The following is a 16228-nucleotide window of genomic DNA, read 5'->3' as shown; positions in this document are numbered from 1 at the left end:
GGTCATACTAATATACATTCCCACCAACAATTTTTTAGAGTTCCTCTTCTTCCATATCCTCTCTGGCTTTTTATTATTTTTTGCCTTTTGGATGACAGCCCTGCTAACTGGGGTGACGATGTCTCACTGTGGTCTTGATTTGCACTTCCCTGATGATTAGTGAGACTGGAAATTTTTTTCATATACTTGTTGCTCACTGATAGATCTTATTTTTTATTTGTTCTTATTAGTTATACATGATAGTAGAGAGTACCTGGACATATTATACATAAATGGAGTATAACTTCTCATTCTTCTGGTTGAACATGATATGTAGAATTACATTGGTTGTGTAATCATATATGCGCATAGGAAGTGTTTCTTTAGTTCTTTAGCCCATTTTTTTATTGGATTTTTTTGGTGTTCAGTTTCTTAAATATATTTCTTTAAATATTTTAGATATTAATCTCTTATTGGATTGAATAGTTTGCAAACATTTTCTTCCATTCTATAGATTATCTCTTAATTCTGCTGATTATTTCCTCTGCTATGGAGAAATTTCTTAGTTTGAGATAATCCCATTCATTAACTTTTTTTAAAAAGGCATATTATCTATAGTTCCAAGATGAATAAGATCCAGCTTAAAACAATTTACACAAAAAAGGTATCAGGGTTGTGGGCAGAAGGAGTTAAGGAGTGAGGAAAGGAGAAGTAATGGACTATTAGCTGTGTCAACTGTAAAGACACATAGTTAAGAGGACAGCATTAAAGTACTCTGACACCATCAGGTCGTATTTGGAACACTGTGTGCAGTTATGAACACACAATGCCTGAGAAACTACAAACTAGATACCAAATAGAGGAAATTGTCGTTAATTTTAATATTTGGGATGGGTACCTTAAATCATGTTGCCCAAGACACAGTTGGAGACCCTGAGGGAAGCTAACCCAGAGAATAGCAAACTTAGAAGAGTCGAGGAAGCAAGAGGCACAAAATACCAGATACCACATGGAAAAGGGAGATTTATCTTTGTTGCTTCAAGGAACAGAATTTAACTGGGAGAAATTCTAAGAAGAGAGAATTTAGTCCCATGTTTAAAAAAAAAAAAAAAAAACGAGGATCTAAAACACGAAAGCTGCCTGACTTACATGGGTTTCTGAGCAAGTAGAGAGCACTGAGTATAAAACAGGGTCTCAACATCTCACTGACGTAAATTCTGTGAATTCTTCCAGTTCCTGGGGCAGGAGGTGGACAAGCTAAACAAGGAAGAGTCCAAAGCAATCTTAAATTAAGGACTTCCATGTCTGGGGATCTGTCTAGGCAGATACTCTGCCTGATTCTCACATTGAAAACTAAAAAGTTGGCTAAAGCATTAAGGACAGACCACCAGGTAAATATGACTGTCTCGTTAGTAAGGAATATTAGAAGTTAAAGATGAAGTGAAGATGAGAATTCCAGAGGTATTAAGGGGACTAATACTGGTTCCTCTTTGGGGCATTTACGGAAGGAGGGACAGATTTTAGCTTTGGTTTTCACAGTCTCATAGCACTGGTAGAAGCAGGGGGAACTCCCAATGCCAGCCCAAAGTGGAGCATTTAATGGGACATACCAGAGGACCACACCGCCTGTATTTGGGGAAAATAGGATTAAATAACACCTCAGGATCACTAAGAAAGTTGCCTGTCCCAAATCTTGATACTAAGTGAATGGGGAGAGATCCATTTGTCACCACAAACCAGCCCTGATGTAAATCTGTAGCCAGAAATAACTGAAGGTGCAAAAGACCTCAAACTGAGAGTTGAGTCCCCAGTGGTCCTGGGATCAGTGGCTCCAGGCACCCCTGAGAAGTAAGCAATCCCCTCTGGAGCAATCTGCCCTCAGGTCTGGTTCCAGAGAACAGCCACAGATAAAACTAAGAAATACGATCTCAGGGTAAAAAACTGGAAGAAAATGCACAAAAAACAAGGCACCATAAGTAAGAGTCAGCAAAATCAACAGAGAGTAGAATCAGAGTTGTGAAAGCCTTTGTGCGTTTACACACACGTAGCACACACCAGACTCCAAGCTAAGCAAGTCGGGCTGAAACCTCATTTGCTCTTCAGAAGCGTCTCAGGCTCCACTACAAAAGTTATCGCACAAGTGTAATTAAAACCCGAGAACAGCGGTCTCCTCCCTCCAGGCATTCATTACGCTACAGCTTATCTCTGCACAACTTAGAATAGTGCTGTGCAAGAGTCCTTGTTCATACATGCCTATGTGCATGTGTTTCAAGTCAACAAGTATGTTTATTTTGAAACATGCTAAAGTAGTAAACGGCAATCCAATTTTACACCCTAAAATTTAACCATATCAACCTCACAAAAGATAGACTAAAAAACATCACAACAAACACAAACATTTTAGAGTGAAATATGAACTGTGCAGCAGATATTGCCACTTGGAAACGGAAAGGCTCTACTGTAAACCCAGCTGTCCCTTTCACTGAGGAAAAGGTAAAAAATGGTCATATCAACACGGGTTCCAAGTTAGTCTTCAACCAACCAAATGTGAGACTAAATAAAAACTAAACATGGGGAAATTCTGCTACCACTGGAGAGGCTGTCCAGGTTTACAATAACAGACAAGTGCAGTGTCTGGACCGTTTCCCTTGGCTCTCCATCACCAGAGCGCTCTTCTGGGCTCTTTACATGTTTAATGCTTAATTCTAATGTGCATTTATAAGACACATGCATGCAAAATCATCCAAGGACAGCATCACTCTCAGGTCACAGGTTTTAATATCTAAAGAAAAGATATCTAACGTTGCCAGAAATCCAGGACCTGGCACTGCCTCACATGTTCCTATGCTAGTAAGGTCGGTTGAGGTCTAAACACTCCTAACACTATCAGTCACAAAGTTGATGGTGATGAATCAGAAGGATGAATCAAAGCTTGTAAGTATCTATTTGATGCAATACACATGGGAACACATGTTAAAATAGAATCTCAAACCTTCAAAAGGATGCTCAAATTTAAAAGGGTATCCAGCTATACCACTCCTAATTCAACATCTTCCAGTATCCCACTAAATAACTAGCAAGACACAGAAAAGGGCAAAAGGAGTGAAATGCTACTAGCACCAAAACAGAAGATTTCAAGGACCAAGAGTTAAATTACTTTCTGAATTTGATTCCTTGTAATTACACAGCAAATGAAACTAAATTTTAAAAAACTACAGATGCACACAGAGCAGAGACTAGTCTCCCCATCTAGAAATAGGATATGTCTTTGTGCCTGACTGTCTGCAGAACTGCCTGTCACCATATTCCCTAGAATGAGAAGAGTCAACAACAAAACTGGATGGACAGCTCCCTTGTGCAGGGGAGATACATGAGAAATGCTCTAAGGAAATGAAAACACACATTTTCCATCCTTCAATATTCTTCTATAAAACTGGAAGATCTGGATCTGCCATGAACATGATGGACTACAAACAAGTACAGCTGAGCTCACTGCCGTCCTGAGTGGCCAGACTTGGGACATGTGACTCTGGCAGGGCCAGTCCCTGCACAACTGACTGCAGCACTTCTGGCAGCAGCTCTGGAACTAGCTCTCAAAGGTGACTTAAACAACACACAGAGACGTGGCCCATCGTGTAGAAGAGAAGATGAAAGTTGACAAGGTGAACTGGATCCTAGCAAGGCTGGGTGGACCACAGCTTAGGCTGAAAGCATAAGAATGAAGCAACTACACAAGCAGTCAGGGACAGAGAGAGGAAGGAGACCAAACAGATTCACGAGGAGGATCAGTAAGAATGAGAGTCTAGTAGCACCAGAATTCTCCCCACCATACCCTGACCCAACTCTAGTGAGTTTCTTCTGGCATTAAAGAAATCCTGACCATACCACAGCAACCAGCTTTGCAATCTCAACCTGTTCCTGTCACTGAGATGAGTATATGAATCCTCGACACCTTGTATACTATTTGAGCAAGGAGAAAGTGGACACAGGTCCACCCCATAAGGAGCTCACTAATATTCTAATCAGTCATTGAGGTAGGTAAATTACCATTTGCTGGGACATATAAACAAATATTTATGTTATTTCTTATCTTGGCAAAACATGTGTAACTGTCTAGAAATTGAAAGCATAAGCCTTCACAAAGTTACCCCACAGCACCACTGAAGAGATGACCTTGTAATAAAGTGAAAAAGGGCATTAGGTTCCTTGGGTTCCCTTTAGAGCAACACATAAATTTTCAGAGATTTCTGTGAAAAGTGTCCAAATACTTGGGCACTATTATTAGTGTCTATCCCATAATACTATTTTTTATTAAGAGTTTTTGTATTAACTACTTTTGAAGCAGGTATGCACCACAATATTACACCCCCCCCCCCCAGGAGTTACAGTAAAGGAATATTGACTATGACACTTTGAGATGGAGATTACCATTTTTATTTTTTCTGATATACTTTGCTCAGTCTTGTCTCAATTTTCGGAGAGGTGAAACAAACAAGACACCCTCAGAAAAGACATGGTAGGATCCATACAAACCTCTACCGGAAAAACCATACTCCCTAGTCCCCGATGTCAAGTCTGGGAAACAGAAGCTCCTGCCAACATTCCACAGCCAGACCTGTGGGTCCCTGTGGGTGGCCCGCTCACCAGCTCTGCCCACTCCAGACCATTTCCATTCTTCAGCACATTCTTCTCTTCATTTCCAGTCCTCCTACAAAATGACAGCACACTCCTAGGTCTGCCCAGTTTTTTTTTTAGATCTTAATGTGAATTGTGTAGACTAATTTTTTAAAATCTAGTTTTAAAAGGTTAAGTTTATATTTTATTTTTTCCTGTTATACATAAAAGCTACTGAGTAGTTTAGTCACCTAATAGCACAAGCACAGCTGTCAATAATATAAAAATGTATAAAGATATTCTACTTAGGTATGTCTGGATAAAAATTAGAAATTTATAGAAAAAGGGTAAAGATCAGAATTCTAACTCTTCGACTTTTTAATTGTTCTTTCTTAGAGTACATACAGATGCAGGTCCCCAGAGTGGCATTAAAGGTTGGCTCTATGTTGCTGAGAAAAAGCAATTACAGATGACACCAAGATAAGCCACTATACTTGACTTAAAGTAATAAATAATCTAATATTGTCCCTGCCACAAATGAGAAATGTTTGAATATCTATTTTAAATAAGATGGTATGTTTTACATGCAGTTATTGTTTTCATCATCAAATTACTTCTGAACTGAAACAGTGTTACAAGGTGGGGGGATTCTTTGGAAGCAAGGCCTTTTTCTATTCAGATTCTATTTTTTTTAAAACATAGCCTTGCCCAGACACACATGCCTGTAATCCCAGCAGCTCTGGAGACGGAGGTAGGAGGATTGTGAATTCAAAGCCAGCTTCAGCAGCTTAGCAAGGCACTTAGCAACTCAGCGAGACCCTGTCTCAAAATAAAAATAAAAATGGGCTGGAGGTGTGGCTCAGTGGTTAGTTAACCATCCCTGAGTTCAATCCCTGGTACTAAAAACAAAGCAAAACAAAACAAAACAAAACAAAAAAGCATTGCACTCTATGTATTAGGAGTGACACATTATATTAGATGCCTATAAGCAAAAATGAGGTGACCCTGGTTTTAAGTTCCATTTCTAGTAGTGGCACAGATTTGTTTCTCGGTTTGGACCAGCATTTCTTTTGGAATCATCCTAATTTAATCTGATGTTCATATGGTCCAGATTTGCCAGTGGGCTCCTTCCACCTTGCTTTAGAGTCCTTTGGACAGGCCTCTATCGTTTCTGAGCACTTCCTTACTTTTGGGTGCATGGATTCAGACTCATTTTGTACTTTCCCTCCCCAGCCCTGAAGTCAGTTTTCTCCAAGGAGTCCTGTTCCTCTCAGGAGAATGGCCTTTAGAATCCAAGATCTGGATGCTGGGTGTGCTCACTGCTACTGGAGTGCTGCTGTCTTGGGCTCTACACTAGGGACTACAGGTAAGTCTACAAGTGCATATGTATATGCACATATGCACATTTATATTTATTTTCCATATATCTACATTTGTTGAAATCAACAAGTTTATGCTGATATTTCCCATTTGAAAATCTTCCACAATAGTGATTATTCCAGGTTTTTTCCCCCTAATTTGTATTTTTTTTCTATGAATTAAAAAATTGGGGCATTGGATCCTTGCTATACTGATGTCTTCTTAGCTCCACTGCTTGCTGCCACTGAGCCTCTGGTCCAGGTGAGGCACTCTCCTTACTCTACCTGGACTCACCTGACTGCCACCTGCCACACCACTCACATCACCCTACCTCTTCCCTCTCAGAATGAGACACCTAGTGTCCTCCTCACCCCACAATGGGCCATGACCAAAGGCCCCCACTTGGCTCTAAGATGTGTGCTGGGCAGCCCTCCCAGGAGGTCACCCTATACCCCAGTGGGACCACCATGCCCCCCTACCACAGGTACTCTGCCAGTTGCACCTAATGGTTTCTGGATTGAACTGCTGAGGAAGGGGAAATAAGAACCTGGTAATTATCTTTAAAATAAAATATAACTAATATTTTATTAGGTGGTTCATTTTCAGTTTATATAATAGTACATTCCTGAAAACTTCCATTTAAGTTTTTATAGAAATTCCATTTTAGAGCCCTTGAGGCCTTCCACTTAAAGGAACACAGTGGTGAGTTATTTCATAAGGCAAAAAGTCATCTTGTAGTGTGAATAATCCCTACTACTGTAGCTGTTCTGCAAAATTTGATTTTCATCAAACATGATTTTTTTTAAAGTGCCAGTACCTGAGGTAAGAGATGAACCACAATAAACACAATCAATGCACTCCAGGATTTTATAATGCCTAAAGAAACAAAACACCATTTCACTGGAATGCAGAAGCCCTAGAGCATGATCATCTTTTTCAGTAAAATGAACTAAAGGGCACGTTCAGGAAGTTTTTAATGGCTTACAAAAAGCCATCTTAAAACAAGTATCAATGCATCTAAGTCTGGAAGGGGGGATTAAACTAGGAATTCATAAGTAATAAAATTCTAGGGTTATTTAAGTACCTATATATTGATTTAGAAGTCTGATCTACTAGGAGTTAGTCTCCTTGACCTGACTTTTGGGGGCCAGAGAAGCTTTGCTTTGGTCTGCTGGGTCTTGCCCTGGGAACTCTGCCTGGGGCAGTCAGTCCCTGTGGAGTGTAGACTAGGATTAAAAGGCCAGATTCTGAAACCAGACTGAGTTAAAATACAGGTTTCACAGTATATTGGTTGAGTGACCTTGGGCAAGGCCCACGACCTCTCTGTACCTGTTTCCAACACGACATACATATCCTAAACCAGAATGAGGACTAATGGAACAAGGAGCCCCCGCCTCAGTCTGCTGGTGTGCGGGACCATGGGAGGGAGCTTGGGCAGCAGTCTAGGGGCTGCCCTGAGTTGGAAGACTCCACACAGCCTTCCCCTAGTGCTCTTCTTAAGAGTTTGTTCCCCTTCCAGGGCAATAAAAACAGAAGAACCAAAGCCCGCAGTTTCTCCTAAAAAGGCAACACTGCTGGAAGTTAGGACCACCGACCCTCTTCACTGACGTGCCCTCTGGAGGACAGCGTACACCCTGGTACCCTCTCAGCTAGCACAGGACCACATTTCCAAAGTGCTCAGTCAGCTCACAGAAGCCACCTCACATCACTCAGGGAGCTCCTGGAGAGAGCGGTGCGCACGCCTCCTCTGGGCTCCGAGGTCTCAGTAGTTTCTCCCCTAGCCCTGACAGCACGAGGTCACTGTCACTCCTTGTAGTTAACTTCATCTACACCCTGTGCCTCGGTGCTGCCTCAGATGTCTGGAATTTTGGAGCATCCAGTCCCTCTGTCCTAACAGCAGCCTAACATCTACCTTCATTCGTGACTCTGGAGTCCCCACCATCATTCAGACTCAGCTGTTACTGGAACTTTTTTTTTTTTAAAACAACATCTTTAGACTTCTTTTTATTTCAAAGAACCTCGAAAATTTTGAATGCAGACTACAGGAACTAACATTATTTTACCAATTAAGAATATACATATATAACTCAAATATATATATATATATGTATAAACTCAATGCAAACAGTATAGCTGAGATAACTTTTTTAATGCAGCCAGTCTTACACATATTTTATATAAAGTCTTTAACTCTAGATCCATCTTGAAATGGAAGATGAATAAAGTAAGATTTCCCCTTAACTACAAGGACATGGCTTATGTTACCTAAGATGACTACAAGTAATGATAAGGTATTATTATTACATGGAGAGCTAGGAACTCAGCAAAACAACTTAGTTACCTTTACAGTGTGTTAAAACAATACTGGGACTTCTTGGACGGGCTTTTTCCTTTCTCCATTTCTCAGGAACAACCTCCATTCTCACTGGTCATCTTTACCACACACCGATTCTATCAGCATGTGCTATTTGTTTGCTCTCCATGTGCTAAGCACCCAGCATACAGTAGGCTCCTAGGCTCCAGGAACACACACACACACAAAAGGTGTAGTTATCTGCACATACCAAGACTTTCAAAGCAGGCAGAGCATCTAGGGAGAAACCAATTGGTGAATCAGCAATTATACAGCAGAGAGGCTGGTGCTATGTCAGAATTACGTATAGAGCACAAGGAAACCCAGAGAAGGCAGGTGTGGGTGTGGGCCACATTTTCACATTCAAATTCAACTGTACTTTACATGTTGACATCTTTATGAGTCTCCCAAGTCCAATGAAGAAAAGATTTCCTTGTTAAAATGTAACAAGACCTGCACAAATGTACAAAACACCTCCCTCAGTATATACACAGAGAAATGAAACAATTACACATAAAATATATTACTTAAGGTCTGAATTGCTTTTATGAGTTAATAATGAAAACAAAATTCTGCCAAACTACAGTGGGCAGAACTTGTCTGTGAGCTCAAGTGTTTAATAGAAGGGAAAGATTCAAAACACATTATATTGTGTTGTAAGAATTTTATCTCTACTAAACTTTGAACAGATGACCCTTTTCTCAAGAGCAACAATTTTACTAGCTAGGTTTCACAGTAAGTTATTAATGAGTTTTTAAAAAGACACCAGAGGGCAAAATCATGGTGGACATTCCAAGTTAGGAGATTGCAACTTATTAACTGTGCAGATCACACTAGTTCATAGTCACTACTATATATAAGACTTGGGATATAAGATTTGGGACAGATGTAGGAAATGAATGCCAGAATCTGCTTTTCCTTGAGTCTAAATCACAAGTCTTTACATTTGCAAGCAATATAAAATCATTTTACTGACGCAAGTATTACTATGACTGAAAGGTCCCTTTAAGTGAAATCAGATCATTTGAATGACCATCAAAAGCAATCCAGGTATTACTCTGGTTACTTATGAGTCTGCTATGATTTCTAAGCCAGAACTTTTAAAAGTACACACGCACATTCATCAATCTCCTTTTAAAAGCCATGTTCATCTATATTTCCACATAAGATAAATTTATACTGTTTCATTATTCTGCAACTGTAAAATCATCTGCTCTCAAAAATATAATCTAAAGTAGTACATTGATCTCTACTTTCTCTCTCTCTCTCTCTCACATATATACATACATATATATATATATATATATATATATATATATTTTTTTTTTTTTTTTTTGGGTACTGGGACTTGAACACAGGGGTACTTTATCACTGAGCTACATCTATAGCTCTTTTTATTTTTTATTTTGAGACAGAGTCTTGCTCAGTTGCTGGGGGTCTTGGTAGCTTGCTGAGGCTGGCCTTAAACTTAAATCCTCTAAGCCTCCCAAGTGGCTGGGATCACAGGCATCCACCACCGCTGCTGGCATTCTTGTACGTTTGTATTTGCCAAGCTGGGAATGGGGGTGGAGGAAAACAAGTATTATATAACATGAACTGGTAGATTAAACTCTGAGAATTTTAGCAGAGATTTTGGTTCTTGTAAAATTAGAGTAAATGATGTCTAAATAACAAAAATGTATGAAAAACCTACTGTGGTTTCTTTTACCCTTCTGTAACTTTTGAAAGTTACTATGTATGGTATTGAAATCTGTATTTAATTCTTTTTTTTTTTTTTGCGGTACTGGGGATCAAACTCAGGGCCTTGTGCTTGCAAGGCAAGCACTCTACCAGCTGAGCTATCTCCCCAACCCTATATTTAATTCTTAATGAAGTAAATAATAAATGATCAAATATTGTCTTGTATGAAAGGAAGGAAAATAAGATATGTACCCCATTTTTAAACAGGCTTTTACAAACAGACCTTCCTCTCTGCACACTCCATCTTCTTCTTCTGCTTCCATATTTGGCTTTCCTATTATTTTGACTGTGCGGACCCACCGTTTTGGCCTTTCTCTGCACATCTGCAGTCCACAGGGAGCGGAGTAATGTGGGAGTAGAGAGCAGGCTGCTACTCAGAGGCCGAGTGGGAGAGCTTACCACCAACAGGCTGAAGAACAGGGCTGCGGGGTCTGGTTGCTCTGGAGATCTCCACGGGTGGATCAGGGGAGGATGTCCAGGCTCTAGAGCACTTCACATTATTCCTCCATCATCTCTAATTGGTCTGCCTGAGACTCAGGGGCCTAATAATAAGCTTCACTCCCTAAGAATAAGCTTGGCATTAAAGCGCTGCAGTTAGAAAAATTAGGAACAACAAAGGGAGTCAAGGTTAACAAGACTGCCTTGGTGGTGACTTGCTGGGGTTTGCAGCACGCTCTTTTTTCCATTGGGTTTTTGGCCACCAGCTTCAAACTGCCTTGCAAGTCTTCAGCAAGGATCAGCTGTAGGCACTCTCTCCCCTCTTCCAATTCTATAAAATTTCTTTGATTACTTACCAATTGCTAATCTATCATTTTGTCCTGTACGTGTTCCCCTTATTTACATTCATTGTCTGCTGTTCTCCATCAACACCTGGCTCTCCCATCAACCACACCCCCACCACACACACACACCCCTCAGCCACCATGTAGTTAGGCCAGGTTGTGCAATGCACAAGACGCACAAGATGCACAAGAAGCTGATATCCAGCCTGCTGTCAGCTCTCTGAGCCACACATTATGGTGTCTACCCACCTAAAGGGAGGCCTTGGTTCATTTTGTGCACAAGTCTTGTGCCCTAGGGATAGTATCTGCCCAGAGAGGACACCATTTTCTAATTTGTATGGACTACGGTTAACTCTGCCTCCAACCCTCTTATGCAATCACTGTGGACTAAAAAGACAGCTCTTCCTGACAAAACAAATACTTTTCAAATTCCCTTTGATTAAAAAAAAAAAAAAATACTTTTTGTGCTCACTTTAGTAGCACATACACTAAAACTGGAATGATACAGAGAAGATTAGCATGGCCTCTGCACAAGGATGACATGCAAATTTGTGAAGCATTTCATATTAAAAAATTTTTTTAAATTGTCATTTTAAGGCATGATATTATATATTAATACCTTTTCCCACAGACAGAGTGATCCACATCCAGCAAAATGATTTCTACAATTTAAAAAAAAAAAATGAATCACAGCTGCAAAATGTATTGAATTAAGGTACTCATGTGCAGGCCAATGAAAAGGACATCTTGCCATGAAGATTAAATGAGGTGACACAGATAAAACTTCTAGCATAACATAGCAGGAGATCAGTACCTTTCGAAAAGAATTAAAGAGGTGGAAAAACTATTAAATAGCAATCTGACACTAAAAACAAATAGCAGCCTCGGGCCACTATGCATAGAAGAAATATACTTTAATGCAAAATAACTGTTATTCACGTCAAGTACATCTTACTCTGCATTTTCTTCAGGAGGGAGAGGCACAGTCGGGAAGCTGACCTTTACTGAGCTCCTCCCATGGCTGCCCCACAGCATCAGGATGCATATGCTACGTTCATCCCAGCTCTATCAGTTGAGCGAGGCTGTTACTCTTCTTATGCAAAAATTGACCTGAGTGACTGGTCTCAAGGAAGGATGGAAACAAAAGGTTAAAAGAAAATTTGAATGTTCACACCATCAACTTTTTATAAAACTCAAGTTTGCACCAGTAAAATTTCCTTTTGTGCATCCACACACAAAAAAAGGAGAGAGGAATCTGCCAAACAGTATCTACGGCACCTAGGGGGCTGTGTTCAGCCTGGCTCCTCAAGTTGTAACAGAACTTGTCTTGGCTGCAAAGATACTTTAAAGAAGATACTCATTTCCAATTTGGAATCTGGCACATAGATGTTTCTATAGTTTGTTTTCTAAAATGAGATGATTACTCCTGAGCACTGGGAGACGGAGACTGGGGGTAGAAAAGTGTGTGCCTATTCCCAGGTCGTTAGCTTCCACAGTTGACAGGCAAATCCTTGGAATCTGTTTCTAGCATTGCAAGTTCCCACAAGTGAAGCTTGGAACCCCTTCACCTTCTCATGTGACCTTCGCTGGTGGCCTTGCCTCCACCTGCTCCTTCATTCTTTAGCTAGTCACTGCTGTTCCCTTTGTCTTGGGGACTAAGCAGCGCTCCTCAGGTCCAAATTCTCCTTAGGCAGGCCTTTCTTCTTCCTCTCAGCTGCCTAGATTAAGCACCCCATGTGATGTTTGTTCTCAGGTGTGGCCTACGGAACTTCATCTCAGCTTCCTGAAGAGCATAGTTGTTAGGGGGACTTTGTCTCAACAAGATTGCAGCTATCCCTGTTCCAGCATCTCACATGGCCTGACTGCAACTGGTTTATAAACTAGGGCTGTGTGCCTCACCTGCATGGCGCTGTTGGAAGGACGGAATTGTGTGTTCATGAAAACTCTGGGTAAGTGTCATATGCGTATTAACTTGAACTATGCAGCTGCTTCTATTTTCTGGAAATTCTTGGGTGAATCTGGATTTTAGTCACCAAAGAAGGCACATTTTGTACCTGCTGCCTTGTCCTAGCCATTCTCCAAATTCCTGCATGCCTCATTTATCTCCTCCCCTCCTGTGGTAGCTCTCTGGACACTGGTTATGGAGCTCCTTGGAGTAAAGCTATGCCTCAGCCCTGTCCTCTTCAAAGGCAAGACAGGATTCTCCTCCCTATTTTTCCCTTTGTATTGTCACGCTCCTCAAATTTTCAACATAAAAGTACAAACACGCTGATTGTTTCATCTCATGGCTTTGGCAAAATTAGAACACAGTGTTGGAATGACTTTTTACAGTGTTTTCCTTTTATACAAACTGTTAGATAAATGCCAAAACACAAGGACGTGACTGCTTGGTTTCTGGGTGTTTTTCCAGGGTGAAAATTTGACTTTTCTCAGAAGAAAAATATAGACACATGCTGTGTCTTATAACCATGTTGTTTCAAAACCATCATTTTCTTTTCAGTATTTTCTTCCAAAATACTAGCTTCCAGCTAGATTGTCATCTGTGTGTCAAACAGTAAAATACACCCCTGCCGATGTGCCTTTGCCCAGATGAAATTAATCTGATTTTAAAGCTGCAGAGAGTTAAACAGTTATTCCCACAGCGTGGCCCACTGCAGTCACCCTAGAGCTGGGGACGGTGCTCTGTCGTAGGCATCAGCAGCAGGGGCACGTCTGCTGTGCACTTCTTGTTCAGAACCTTATGGAGAGAGAAGTAAGGAGCAAGCTGGAGCTCAGTGTCTGCAGCCTGCAGATAAGACGCACATCTGTGAGACAGCACAATTCTTCGTGTCTGCTGTTAGCTTCCTGTTCACCTGCACTGCTTCAAATGACTCCCACAGCAAGCATTAATAAAGCAATAAAAAGTGTTAGCAGAACACTTAAATTATCTGTTCTGTTGCAGGAGTTTTTTCAATCCTGAGCTTCCTAAAGGAGGCTGTATCCATTAAAGATGTAACAAGGGACTCTCTGTAAAGATGGCAGTGGCCTCAAGTCCTTTGTGCATCAGGGCAAATTATAAACGTGAAAGTAAACAAACAACTGGAGCTGACTAGAAGGGACGAGTGCCATGCCACTTTTCAGTCTACCAAGTTATGTATCGTGTCCCCCATCTGAGTTTCTGCTTCTAAGCTGAAGACAGAAATGGAAGGGAATTATCAGTCAGGTTAGAATAGTCTATTAACAAGAACACGTGTGTCCTGGGTGGGACTAAGGAGGCCTCCTAGGAGTGACTGTAGCTCTGAGGCCGTCGCTGACTTCTTGCAGATGCTATCAGGGTCTCTCCAGATGGAAGCAGAGGATACTGGAGACATGAGACAGGCTTGTGAACGCTGAGCACTCAAGGGTCAGACAGAGCTCTGGCCGTCACTGGGAGATGAAGGGACGGAAAGAAGGAGGGGACCTGGTCAGTGAAAGACAACTGGAGTTGCTCAGAGTTGAAGACGAGCTTTGGTTTTAGGTAAATTAATATTAATTTTTAAAAAAAAATCTGCACAGAATGAAGAGACAAGGATACCTATAATGGCTTATACTTAAATGTGTTTACTTCCAGGGACTCTGTTTACTATTAAAAAAAGAGGGGTGAAGGGAAAATACAAGGCATTGATCTGGTCAGGTCCAAGAAAGTGAAAGGACTAGGCATCTTATAAAACTTAGGCAAAACTTAGAGGCCACTACCTGCTGTTCTGGTGTGTGCCCTGCAACCCATGGCTAACCTTTTCATACTTACCATCCTTGAGAACGAAACTCCCAACACATTTAACTTTGATCAACTTTTCTGTGTCTACAAACCAGAGTGTGCACCACAGACACAACAGTTCAAGACGAATAGCTCTCTGCTTTGGGTAGCATAATCTGTAATCTGGGCAAATTAAATATTGTCTTGATCTCTCTCTCTCTCTCTGTGTTTTGTGCACACACAAAGGTCTTAGACAAAAGGTCTGATTTTCCTAAGTGTTGCCCAGAAAGATGAAGAGAAAAAAAATTCCCATGTTCATATCTTGGGGAAAATAAAGGAAAACTTTTAGGAGATAGAAGGGTAGGTGGCAAGAAATTAATCTTAAAATGTAGCACAAAATATTAACTATATAGAGTTGACTACACAGTTGGCTACACAGTAGCAGAGTCAAAATAGACAATTAAAGCAGCAGCAATGTCGGCTTTAACACCAATCATTTTTATTACTAGGAGATCTACCTGGAGCCATTTATCTATTTCAGGAGTACAGAGGTATAAATAAGAAGAATGCAACTCTTGGCTTATATTATAAACACCAGACTACTTACAGAAAAAGTGCAGAAGTTGCTAGCAACAACAACAACAACAGTAAAACCAACCCCAAGGTTACATTATCTGAAAGCAGATGTCCTAGAAAATAATGGTAAAGCATGGATATGTAATCTTGCCAGGGAAGAAGAGAACCAGTCTAGTTTGCTCATTTGTTAAATCACTGCCTGTGGAGTAAGACTAAACGCGGTTCACATCCAGGCTGTGTAATATTGGTCAGCTTTCTTCATCGTCCCTCAGTTTCCTTTCATTTGAACTGGCTGTCAGCACACCCAGCTGACGGGAAGCTTGGAGGAGTTGCAGGAGACCCTGTGTGAAAAGAGCCAGGCAGGGTGCTTGACTGGGGAAGGATGCGTCATGAAAAGTCACTCTTATTAGCTGAGCAGGAGTTTTTAAGTAGAAAATGAGATGTTTAATAAATAAAAGCGCAGAGAGGTGGTGAGGATGACACTGGTAAGGAGCGGGCAGAGGGACAGGCAGCTCTAACAAGAAGAATGCCACGTCAGACCGAAAATGAGAGAAAGGGAAACAGGGAATATGAACAGGGTGCCTGTCAAGCCATTAAAAACCCAGAGATTAGAAAATGATAGACGAATTGCCTTTTTCTATCATTGGCTTTTTTGTTTTTCTTCCTAATGAAATTTATATTCAGTTTCCAGGATGGAGCAGAATAAAAGGGTCTTGAACATTTGTCTAAGACTCCTGATGCAGTGAGCAAGCCTTCCCCGGCGGCCATTCAGAGAGTGCCACAGAAAGTGGCAGAGGGTGGACCCCTGGCCACAGAGGATGCCCACCTCAGAGGAGCCCTCCTCCTATCACAATAGTGTAACCACCCCCCATCTGTGAGGTCAACTGCCATGCAACACCTTGTGACGGTCAATAGGACATTTTCATTCTCTCCTTATTCTGGCTGATTCCAATGTCAATTTCTCTCCCCAAAGATGGAAAACCTGCATGGGCCTGCCTGAAGGTGAAGGGGGAAGAAGGGCTGGGCTGCAGAACCCTGCAATACTTGGGGAACTATGTGACTCTGGATGAATCCCTTACTGCTCAAGGACCCGGTTTCCTTCTCTGTGAG

The 16228-nt window shown here is 41.1% G+C and overlaps 1 protein-coding gene and 1 non-coding gene across 4 annotated transcripts in view; one reads left to right on the top strand and one right to left on the bottom strand.

Moving 5' to 3' along the window:
• The window catches only part of Peli2 (pellino E3 ubiquitin protein ligase family member 2), a 167708-nt gene that overhangs the window by 54808 nt on the left and 96672 nt on the right, over positions 1-16228 (bottom strand). The gene's annotated exons all lie outside the window — the stretch shown is intronic.
• LOC124978343 (U6 spliceosomal RNA) lies at positions 11292-11398 on the top strand. The gene has a single exon (XR_007107380.1). It is a non-coding gene; the product is annotated as a U6 spliceosomal RNA (small nuclear RNA).

This window comes from Sciurus carolinensis, chromosome 2 (assembly GCF_902686445.1).
Source record: "Sciurus carolinensis chromosome 2, mSciCar1.2, whole genome shotgun sequence".
In the NCBI taxonomy this organism is placed as follows: domain Eukaryota; kingdom Metazoa; phylum Chordata; class Mammalia; order Rodentia; family Sciuridae; genus Sciurus; species Sciurus carolinensis.
The sequence above is the reverse complement of the archived record's forward strand: the minus strand, read 5'-3'. Positions and strand labels throughout refer to the sequence as shown.